Here is an 11534-nt window from a genome sequence, read left to right on the forward strand (position 1 = left end):
ACATTTATTGCTAGAAACAGTATTTTAAATGAAAGGTCTTCAGGCAAGTGTATTAAAACTGCCTTGGATACAAGGGGCCCTGTCACTTGTAAAACTTGGCAAATTGGATAACAATTAAAAATACAAAATTACGCAGAAAATACCCTTTAATAAATTGAGGTTTTTTTGATTGAGACGGAGTTTGGCTCTTGTTGCCCAGGCCTGAGTGCAATGGCGCGATCTTGGCTCCCTGCCACCTCTGCCTCCGGGTTCAAGCGATTCTCCTGCCTCAGCCTCTCCAGTAGCTGGGATTACAGGCATGTGCCACCATGCTCGGCTAATTTTGTATTTTTGGTAGAGACGGGGTTTCTCCATGTTGGTCAGGCTACTCTCAGACTCCCAACCTCAGGTGATCCGCCAGCCTCGGCCTCCCAAAGTGCTGGGATTACAGGCATGAGCCACCACGCCCGGCCTCATAAATTGATCTTTAAACAAATCTTAATTGAGGTTCTCTAAAGGGAGCCTTTTAGGCAACATGCCCACTACGTGTACTGATGGCTAGGGTGGCTGGTGTCAGGCGAATCGATGTGGCTCCCCCAGCCCCTTCCTGGGAGCATCCTAGAAAGACAGCGTGGAAACGCCCGCCGCCTGGTGGTCCCCGTAGCTGCCATGGTGCCCAGCCCCGCCGCCTCACCCTGTCCTCGAACCCCGTGTCAAGCGCCCGCGGATTCTCACGTCCTCTTCTTCCAGGGCGGCGGGCGCTTCTACTGCACCTTGGCCTGGTGCTTCTTCTCGGCGTCCTCAGCCTCCGGTTTCTCCTCCTTGGCCACCTTGTAAGGCCACTTGGGTATCCGCAGGTGGCCATGACCTTGGTGCTGCCCTTCCGCGCCGGCCTCTGGGGCTGGAAGGTGGGCGCGGGCGCCTTGCTGAGGCGGACCCCAGGCACCATGCCCGACCTCAAGCTGCTCCGCCGCAGGCGCTCAGGGGCAGGAGGCTGGCCTTCCGCCGGGCGGGGTCGGCAGAGCCCCAGGACCCCGGCAGCAGGGCAGGTGGGAGGCCGGCTCTTGGGGAGCCCTCCCAGGAGCCCGCGGCCACTGGTCAGGGCCGCTTGTGCTGCTCTGTGCCCTCGGCTTCACCGGCCTCCTGCGCCTGCCTCCCCATCCCCCGCCGCGCCGCCAGAATTTCCTGAGCCACCAGGATTTCCTGCATCGCCAGCCGCCTCTTCCCCACGCACAGGGAGCACTCGGGGCACAAGGTCTGGCACGCGATGGCCACGGCGGGGCTGTTAGAGGCTGGTGGTCATCCTGACCATGTGGTCCAGGGCGCCCCGGTCCTCCGGGCCACGCACGGAGCGCAGCGTCAGCGCGGACAGCTCGCAGTCCCTGAGCCTCTGCAGGCTTGTGCCCTGGAGCGGAGGCAACTCAAGCTGGTAATTTTCCCCCAACCGCTCCTGGCAGGGGCCCTCCAGGAGCCTCTGCATGAGGCAGACGTGTAAGTGGCCACACCTCTGGCGACATCCCACGGCGGGGCCCTCGCGTGGACACCTGCCCCTGCTAGCTCAGGGCTCCGATGCGATGGGTTCGACCCTGCATGGCGGCTTTCCACCCTGGTGCATGCATCCTTCAAGGTCAAGACCCAGGACATAGTTCAACAAGTAGTTGGTGGTGATAGCGTGCCCTGACTGGGCCAGAACAGCCTCTTTAGTAAAACAGCGCAGGAAAGTCATGAAACAGATCCTCAGCTCCTTTCTTCATTTTCACTTTAATTGCGTGATGCCTCTATGTCCCTCTGATGACATCTTTCCTGGGGTCTGGGACTCTGCTGTTCTTCAATGCCTACTGTGAAAGGTTCCTGGCCATCATCAGCCATGAAAACCTCAAAGCCCTCCGTCCTCAACGTCGGATCCCTGGGCCAGTGGCATCAGCCTCACCAGGAAACCTGTTCTTCTGCTCATTCTTGGGCCCCACCCAGGCCTATTCAAAGAAAGACTCCAGGGGCAGGGCCTGGCAGTCTGTGTTTCCACCAGATCTGTGTTAAAGCTCAAATGAACCAGTCCAGGTGATGCTGAGGCAGGAAGTGCAAGGCTGAGAGCCAGTGTCTAAGGCAACTGTGCCCATGGGGCCAGGGGCAGCTCATGCCTGTGCAGCTATGATTAGGGTTGCGTTCCCTTCCCTGCCCTGCCAGTTGACGTCAATTTGGGGGCACTCAGCTAAGGCCACCACGGTATATCCACAAAGCTGTGGTAGCAGGAGACATTAAGGCCAGTCTAGCCATTGTGGTCAGTCTCCTGTGCCTTCTCAAAGCTCAGCGCCCGCAACACCAGAGTCTGCAGCAGCCCCACTGCTCCAGGACGCCCTCCTCCAGGACGCTCTCCACGCCCTGGACGCCGTGCTCCTCCTGGTCCTGGAAAGGGTAGAAGGAATCGTCCCAGGCGATGCTGCGGGTGTGGGGCAGACAGGAGAAGTCCTGGAACTCTTTGTAGTCAGCGCGGTCCTCCTAGACCTGTGTTCCTAGGAGTGGGGACAGCGGTGGCGGGGTCATGCAGCGCGCCCCGCCACCCTGCGGCTGGGTCTCAGCCAGCAGCACCACACAGGCGGCCGGAGGCGTGGGCGGGAGTGGGGGGGAGGCGTGGGTGGCTGGCGAAGGCTCTGGCCCGGAAAGCCTGGTGGGCGCCAAGGTCCCTGCTTCTTGCTTCTGTGTCCCCAGGGAAGCCCTAGCTCCGCCCCCAGCCCGGCGGAAACCTCACTTCTTTTACATTATTGTTTGTTTTTATTTTAATTTTTTAGGACATTGATAAAATCACTTTCTGATTTTTGAGATTAAAAATTAAATAATTTTCAACTTTACCCTTTTTTAAATGTTTCACTATTTTAATGCTTTTATTTTTTGTATACTTTAATTATTGTCATTTATATCTTCAATTATTATAGAAGAATTTTAGAAAAGTCTTTTCACATAATAAAGTCTAATTAATTAACTATTATTTATTCTCTCCTCTACCTCATATACGTACTTTAACCTTTTAGAACACTTTGTTTTGAGACTGTTGTTACTTATGTGACATTTTAACTATTATTCTTCACTCTTCTAGTGAATTTTTAATGTCATTCAAAGGGTACATCTTTCTATACTGAGAATTAAACATAGTTCTCAACAATATTCTCAAATATTAGGAATTTCACCTTCCAATGGCATGTTACGTATGTTCTCCTTCCCTTCTAATGCATATTCCCCGCCCCCCGCCCCCTGCTAATTTTGTATTTTAAGTAGAGACAACGTTTTACCATGTTGAACAGGCCAGTCTTGAACTCTTGACCTCAAGTGATCCAGCTGCCTAGGCCTCCCAAAGTGCTGGGATTGCAAAAACAGCAACTAAATGCTGGAATGATGACCGGGAACTTGTCTAGAGTCTCCAGTGATTATCCTCCTTATAACAAGGCAGAAAGCCTTCCTCAGAATTATCTAGACTGACATTACTCATTGTCCAGACCTGTTAACAGACTCCTGCAACCAGTGCTGTGAGTCTCAAATGTGCTCCTTCAGTAATGCAGTAGAAGGCCTGAGTTTCCACATGGTAGTATCCTTCAATGCCTGGAGACTTTTAAGGCATAAGAACGTATTGACTCTATGAACTATATGTTTTGTAAAATGTCAGGTTATGTGAGGTGTTTGGACAAATTAAGTTTCAGGGTGATATCCACTATTGAGACAGAAAATTAGTCTAAAGAATTAAGACCTCAAAGTCCAGAATGAGAAAAAAATTGTTTTGCTTAGAGCCTCCTTATAATTGTCCTACTTGTTTTATAGATATAAGCACTAGAGGACAAGCTCTACCTGATATAGCTGGCCTAGACATATGCGGATTTAATTGTAGAAGAAAGAATTATACCTTTCAGGTAAAATGGCTACAAATAATAATTAGTTGCTGTTTTTGAGACAAGTTCTTACTCTGTCACTCAGGCTGGAGTGCAATGGCGCAATCAGAACTCACAGCAGTTTTATACTCCTGGACTCAAGCAATCCTCCCAACTCAGCCTCCTGAGAAGCTGGGACAACAGGTGCGCATCAACACTCAAGGCTAATTTTCTGTTTATTTTCTGGTAGAGATAAGGTCTTACTATGTTGCACAGGCTTATCTCAAACTCCTGGCCTCCAGTGATTTTTCTGCCTTGGCCTCCCACAGCACTGGGATTATATGTATGGCCCCTGTAACCAGCTTTAGATCAATTTTATTTAATACAGATAGCTTCCCAACTAAGAACATTTTATTAGAATTCTCTTAATTCAGCAAAGCGTTGTTATTACTGACCCAGTCTTCACTTATTTTCAGCTTAGATGCAAGAACAAAATTATCTTTCTGTTTTAATTTGTTTTATTTTATATTTTCAAGGTGCACAATATGCCGTTTTGAGATACATGTGCATAAGGAAATGATTACTATAATGAAGAAAATTAACAAATCGATCATACCACTTAGCTGTGCTTCTTTTTTATGATAAGAACACCAAAAATCTAGTCTCTCAGAATATTTCCCAAAAACAATACAAGATTATCTAATATACCTACAGGTTGTACATCAGATTCATTTATTCTACATTATGGCACCTTTACCACTGTTACCCTTCATTTACCTATTTTCTTCCCATGAATGTAACCACCGTTTTTAATGTATTGAACTTTTCAAAATCGATTTCAAATATGAGTGGGACCATGAAGTATTTTTGTCTGTGCGTCTGTCTTATTTCACTTAGGAAACCTGCCATTTACATGTCTCCTAAATTTAGTACAGAAATAAAGTGCTAGTCAAGAATGTGTCTCACTTTTGTTAGATTAATTTTTTCCAAGTTATCCTCTTTATCAATTTTTACTTTTTGTACTATCGAAGAGTGACAATTCTTGTATTAAAAGAAACTATAACCAGGCTATTCATAAATAACTTCTTTGAGAGATAAAAATCTCAGGAAGTTCAAGATTTCTGTATTAATGATTGACAATGTTCTTAGTGGTCTCTCTTAGACTTATTTCGATTGTAAGTAAGTCTTGGTGATATTCTAACATAAATTCTGACAGGTGAAGAGAATAAATAAATTAAGTATCTCTAGGAGAATCAACAGAATAAGATTATCTTGGTTAAATGGCTAAGAAAATATGGTAAATAGACACAAAAACTTTTTCATCTTCCAAAATCAGAGTCAAATACTAAGTGATGGTAAAGTAGCTAATTCTGTCTTCCTGCCAAAGTGAATGTGAGCTAAATTAGAAGAATGTCAGGAATAAATTTTTCCTTGAAATCTAACAACAAATAATGTAATTAAATTATGAGGCTTTGCATAGAGTTTTAGCATCAACAGAAAAGCTCACAAAACATAGGTGAAAATCAAAAAGGAGTGCTGGGTTGGAGCCCTGAGGTGAATAATTTTATCAGCTCAGATCACTTGGAAAAAGGCAGCGAGTCCAAAAGAAGCTGGTGATAGGCTTTCTCTCTGCTAACTCCTAATGTTCTGCATGAAATATGTGGAGACAGAAGAGAGACAGTTTATTATAGTCTACGTGATATACAGTGAAGGAATAAGAGAATCTTTCTGATAATTATCTTCAAAATTTGGAGAATCATTCCTATCAAAATCGTTCATTTAAGGGACTAAAATATAAATAAGATGTTTCTTGCCACATAACCCTCAACTAGCCAGGCTCTAAAAAGGATGACACTGGACACCTCGACAGTGGTAAAAAGCAGGGTTTACTCACTCTTGAATCACTAACAACTGGTGCTAACCTTAGGCAGCAGCTTATCTATTTGGTTGAGGTTCAGCTTTGTTTCATTGAACAAATCTCTTGGGTGAATTTCAGTTGTGCCAGTCATTTAATTTGTTTTCTGAATCAAATGATAAGAATAAATATGGTTTAGAGTGTAAACAGCATTCCCAGATACATTACCACTTAGTGTCCCATCTGCCTAATTTTGAACCTATAGGACAGGAATAAAAGCATTGTGAGAAACACCTGGTAATTTCTTCACAGCCAAATACTCTTGTCCCTCCTACTTTTCTTCTGGCTTTCCTGCTGCATGGGACATGGCAATAAATGGAAGTTTCCTGCACAAAGAGGTAAAATTCACTTGTTGAAGATGTCAGTCTTCTTCTTGACCAACTCCTATATTGGTACAAACATGTGAGAGAAATGCACCTTCTGAATCATTTCAAATTCGTGGTCTTTGTTAGAGCACATAAGCCGGTGCGCTAGGAGACATAGCTATTACATTCTTTTATAGAATTTTCCATTCTGTATCACCTGGATTCTTATTTAAAATGTAAACAAAGTTTGTTCTTTGTACTGCATAAGGAGGTTTATACCACTTTATGCTTAGTAAGTAATTAAATTTATATGTCAGTTTAAATAAGGACAGCCTCCATTATTCTAAGTCTTGTTCCTGTTCCCCATCATCTTATATAGGAAGCTTCCTCTTTCGATTATTTCTATTAAAAAACCTAAGACAATTGAAATCAACCCTGCAAAATTATGCTGCAATTATTTTAAACCCTAACATAATAGTGTTATCTTTGATATGAATCTGAAAATCAATTTATTTCTTATCTTTTGATAGATATTCATTAGTATGTTCTATCCTATTTTGTTACTTATATTTTGGAAAAGTTTCTTAATGTTAGAATAATATTTATACATATTAACTCCTCTACTTATCCATTTACTCATCTTATTTACTGTGTGATCTATTCTAAAAATTGCATTGAATAATTGTAATATATTAGCAAAGAAGACAAATACTGCCATTGCCCCTTGGAATTTTCAATCTGCGAGTAATAAGTACAAGAGTTTTCTGAATATTATAATCTGATATAATATATTCAGAGAAGATGTAATAGCAGAGCAACCCGGCACTGAAAAACTGTTGTATGAGCTGAAATGTGATTAATAACTAGGATGTTGAGAAACAATAAAGTCTGTGAGGTCAACTTAACTTGCTCAGACTTAAAAAGAAAATAAGCACGCTTTTTATTCTTTGTAAGATAAGATATCCACCACTTCATTATTCTACCCCAGGCTGGTTCAAATATACAACTAAGACAAATGATTTACAGTGTGTACAAACTGAAAACATACTCTCTGAAAAAGGAATCAGATTAAAAAAAGAACTTACATTGTATGATTTTATTTACCTGAATGCAAAAACATAAAAAGTAGATTAAGTGCTGTCAAGGAATAGGGGAGGGTGAATGGAGAATAAGTGTTAATGTGTATGGGGATTCTTCTGGAAGTGATAAAAGTGCACAGGCAGTAGAGAGCTCTGATGCCTGCACAAGTGTGATATACTAACAATCTCTGAATTAAATACATTAGAACATGACTTGCACGGTAAGTGAATTAATCTCAAAAAAACTAGTACAAAAGAAATTATTGATGTTCTAGTAAAGATTCCACAATAATTTATTAATTAAAATAACTTAATTAACAAATGTACAGATTCAAGGTGGTTATCCCATTTATAACCATAAAGTAATTACATTCCATGAAGTTACAATGAGCTCACAGGCTCTCACACTTAGGGTCTTAGGACACTATTTGCCTCATATATGGGACGTCACAATAAATCATCATGAAACCAACTTTTCATGTACAACCAAAGCAAAAGAAAGGCCTCAGAGGGGAAGAGAAGGAGGAAGGAAGAAAACCATAGATAAGAGAACCTTTAGAAACATCAAAAAACCTCACAGATCCATTATCATAATCCAGAAACACCCCAACCCGACCCAGAGGCCTTTGCACATACTGAATTAAAGGTGGAGAGTCGGTGGAGAGACTACAGTGGTTGCTCCTTTTTGAGGAAATTTAAAAAAATGTTTCATCAGAATCAATAACGATATTGGCATCTGCAGTCCTGAAATCTCTACAGACTCCCAGAATCCAGTTGGAGGAGAGGGTCACATCCACCTCCCAGAAATGCCTGTGGGAGGTGAATGCTTGTGCTCCCCACACAGCAAAGCTCTCCACTCTCTGGGATCCATGGGAGCACTGAGATGGTCATCTCCAAATATCACATATCTCACATCCTCAGAAAGGCTTATATAGCAAGGAATCATTTCTGTGCTCAGAGCATTATCCACTGACAAGGAAAAAATATTATATTAGTGAGTGCTATGAGGGACAGAGGCTCTGTGGCCCAATTATTCACTTCATTTGCTCTTCTTCCCAGAAAATACAAAAAAAGAAGCCAAGAGAGTTCGCCCCATGCATCCATGAAGATGAAAAGTTATTACACCTCTACAGCACATACAATTATGTATTATTCCTTAAATAATAGAGAAAAAACGTGACATCTCACTGGGCAAAGTAATGATTTAATGTCTGTCTCTGCATATTTGTTTCAGGACATATCTAAAATGTTTTCTTTCTTCAATAGAAAAATCTTCTTGTATTATTTGTCTTTAAGATCATCAACAGGTAGACATCAATTTGCTGTGATGTGAGAATTTATTGGAATGTAAGTAATGCCTCTTATAGTCTCACACATATAAAATTTGGTAGAAATTAACACATGTAAAATTTATAAGTTCTGAAAAGAATACTCTGGCTTTACATTATCTGTTTAGCTCCTGATTCAATCTACTCTGGGTTCCTGCCCTCTGCTACTTAGACCTGCTCTCTAGAATGAGCCTAACAGGGTTAAGTCTCGTTCACAGATCCCTCACTTTTCACTTGTTACGAGATGTATCTGATGGCATTAGAATTGTCCTGATTATGGATATTTTAGTCATTTTCTTTGTTGATCCAAAATGTTCTGATTTTGTGGTACTTGTAGAATGCATGTAAATGCACATAGAATGAAACAATTAAAAACCATTATGCCAAATCTAAGCCATCAAATTGAATTAATTGAATAAACACAAAATACTGATGCCACCATGAGAACTATGTCTTTCATAACTACATGATCTGAATATTCTTTGTCCTCTTATTCTGCATATAAAGTGTGTATCTTTACATTTTCATCAAACTGTAAGTCAGGAAATTGAGTTTCGATCATTGTAATACTATGCAGGTAGAGAAGATGCACATGTCTTGGAAAAGTATGTATTACCTACATGTCAAAACTAATAAAACTTAAATGGGGAAAAGCCTCAACCAAGGGACCCAATAAGGAAATAATTTGAGGCTGGACTGCCAAGCAGCTGGCTCTTACCTCTGAAGTTGTTGAGCATGTCTAGGACTCCAGTTATGCTCCATGAAGTGAGCTCTGGGTTCACTGGCTGGGGCTTTTGCATCTGTGCAAAATCAGTCCTGCAAAAAATGGCCTCAGCTATTGTTCCAGGCCCAGAGTTAATCACACAGTCATACAAAGGTATCACATTTTCATAAAAGATGTTTCCTCAGAATTCTGCCCGTTTTGGTTAACTGGTTGTAATTTTATTCCACACTCTAGGGTCCATAAGGATGTTACTTTTTCTAAATTTTACTTCCATAAAAACCCAATTTTCCCCAGATATATTATTCTCAGACATTATACAACTCTAAAATCATTAAAAGTCATTGCCTCCCTCTGCCCATCACACCCCTGAGGGTAGGCAGAAATCTTGGGAATATTTCAGAGAGCAGAAAACTCAGACAAAAAGCTTTGGGACCTCAGGCTGCAGTTGTCACGAATGCTAGTCAGTGTCTGACAGAGAATGTTCACTGAGACAAAAGGCTTTAATCTTTGTGCAAATCAAAGAGTCTAACTCCAGCCTGAGAACCCTGCTGCTGAGGGTCCCGAGGTAACCATTTTCCTGAGGTTCCTTCCTAGAACTGGGTGTACGGTGATGGAGCAGGCCCGGGTCACTGAGGCTTTTAGGACCAAAACATCCCTCCTCAGCCCATCCTTAGGGAATCTCTCTCCTCCTTCTGTCTTTTTTTTTTTTTTAACCTCTGACCCCTCTAGAGTAGAAGACTCCTCTATGATTCCTCAGAGTAATTTTGTATTAAGATCTGTGGGGTATGGCTGGTCAGGATGGATGAAATGGGAGAACAAACTTCCTAATGGCAAATTGTTTTTATGTATATTTTAATTCATACAAATTTTAAGATGAAAACTTTCCAGACCAAAGAGAAGAAGACCTCAGGCCCTCTTTTGAAACAAAATTGGAAATAGCCCCTGACAACGATGTTAGTACTCAAAATGTATACATCCCCTTCATTCACAAGAGAACAAACTTTTCCCAAATAGCCTTGTTTTTAGTGTAAACTCACCTTGCTGATACATTTCCCACATCCGGCAAAAAAACAAAAGATAATGTTAATTATGAGAGATTTTTCCTTCTGCATCTTTTCTCATACTCTTGTTTCTTTGTTTTAGTGTTTTAATAATGTATATCTTTTTTATTTCCTGCTAAGGAATCATTCAGACTACATTAATAACAGAACCTCAACTAAACAATAAAAAGCTTCATCAGTGGGCATTAAGAAGAAAGGAGCTCAGCAAGAGATGGTGGAGTAAAGCAAAGATATCTAGGTTTCCAGTGTCATTAATTTCCTAATCTTATTTCCAAGGAAAGCTCTGACCCCATATGACAACTATTAAAACAAAACAGAGAACCATATGAGAAACAGAGTACATGGACACTGATGAGCAGCTTTGAGAAATCTTGCCCAGGCAAGGGGAAACCCCTCAATGTCTTCAGCAAATCACTGCTCTCTGGGAGATCAGAGTGAGGAGGAACTAGGGCATGTAAATGGATATTACTAACCTTCCCCTGGCCTAGAGTTCTAATGATTTTGGATGATCTCTCTGTGTGGATAGTACTCCAAATTATATTGAAGAGAACTTTGTTATATGTTATCAGCTAAAATGGCAAAAATTTCCCAAAGATTATCAAAGTATGCAGTAATAAGTGAATGGAGAAATGTAATGGTGGAAGTCAGACAGCATGTGTCACTTAGCTTAGAGCAGTGACATATGCAGGTGATATTTGCATGTCCTGGCAGCACTGTCCAGCAAAGGCTTCCTGTCTCTGAGGATGGACCCTCCCTCTTCACCTGGAGCAGCTCCAAGTCAGGCATGCAGCATGTCTCCCACAGCTCTCCGTACATGTCTTTCATCCCTTCTAAATGTTGGGTCATTCTCACTTGACTGTCTTGTAGTTGTTGGAAAAGCTCTTTTGCTTCTCTTTCCAGTGCCTGCAATTGCAGTTGCTCCTCCTCTTCGAGAAATATATGCATCTTTTGATATTGAATACTGATTATCCTCTTCCTTAATAACACATAGTTCTGCAGAGACGTTTGGTTAAAAGGATTACATGTTCTCACTCTCAATAGAAAACTTCAAATAATTATATGCTGGGTGTAATCAAGCAACTTAGAAACTTTCTGCCTCACTCTTGCAAGGAGTCTTGAACATTTGCTATCTTCTGTCCATCTTTTTCAATGTTCATATTCTCTCTCCCTTTTTAAATCAAACCTTTATAAAGACTCCTGGTTTCTGTCACTGTGACGCTTCTACACATTTGTTACTGAGTCAATTATTTCCTCTATTAATCTCTCTTTTAGGATTTTTCCATGTCTGA

At 41.7% G+C, this 11534-nt stretch overlaps 2 pseudogenes; both read right to left on the minus strand.

Moving 5' to 3' along the window:
- Positions 1 to 633: 633 nt before the first annotated feature.
- Positions 634 to 3835, minus strand: LOC115834348 (annotated as a pseudogene).
- A 3773-nt stretch (positions 3836 to 7608) lies between these two features.
- Positions 7609 to 11290, minus strand: LOC115834349 (annotated as a pseudogene).
- Positions 11291 to 11534: the final 244 nt, after the last annotated feature.

This window comes from Nomascus leucogenys, unplaced genomic scaffold (genome assembly GCF_006542625.1).
Source record: "Nomascus leucogenys isolate Asia unplaced genomic scaffold, Asia_NLE_v1 001658F_28754_qpd_obj, whole genome shotgun sequence".
Lineage (NCBI taxonomy): Eukaryota > Metazoa > Chordata > Mammalia > Primates > Hylobatidae > Nomascus > Nomascus leucogenys.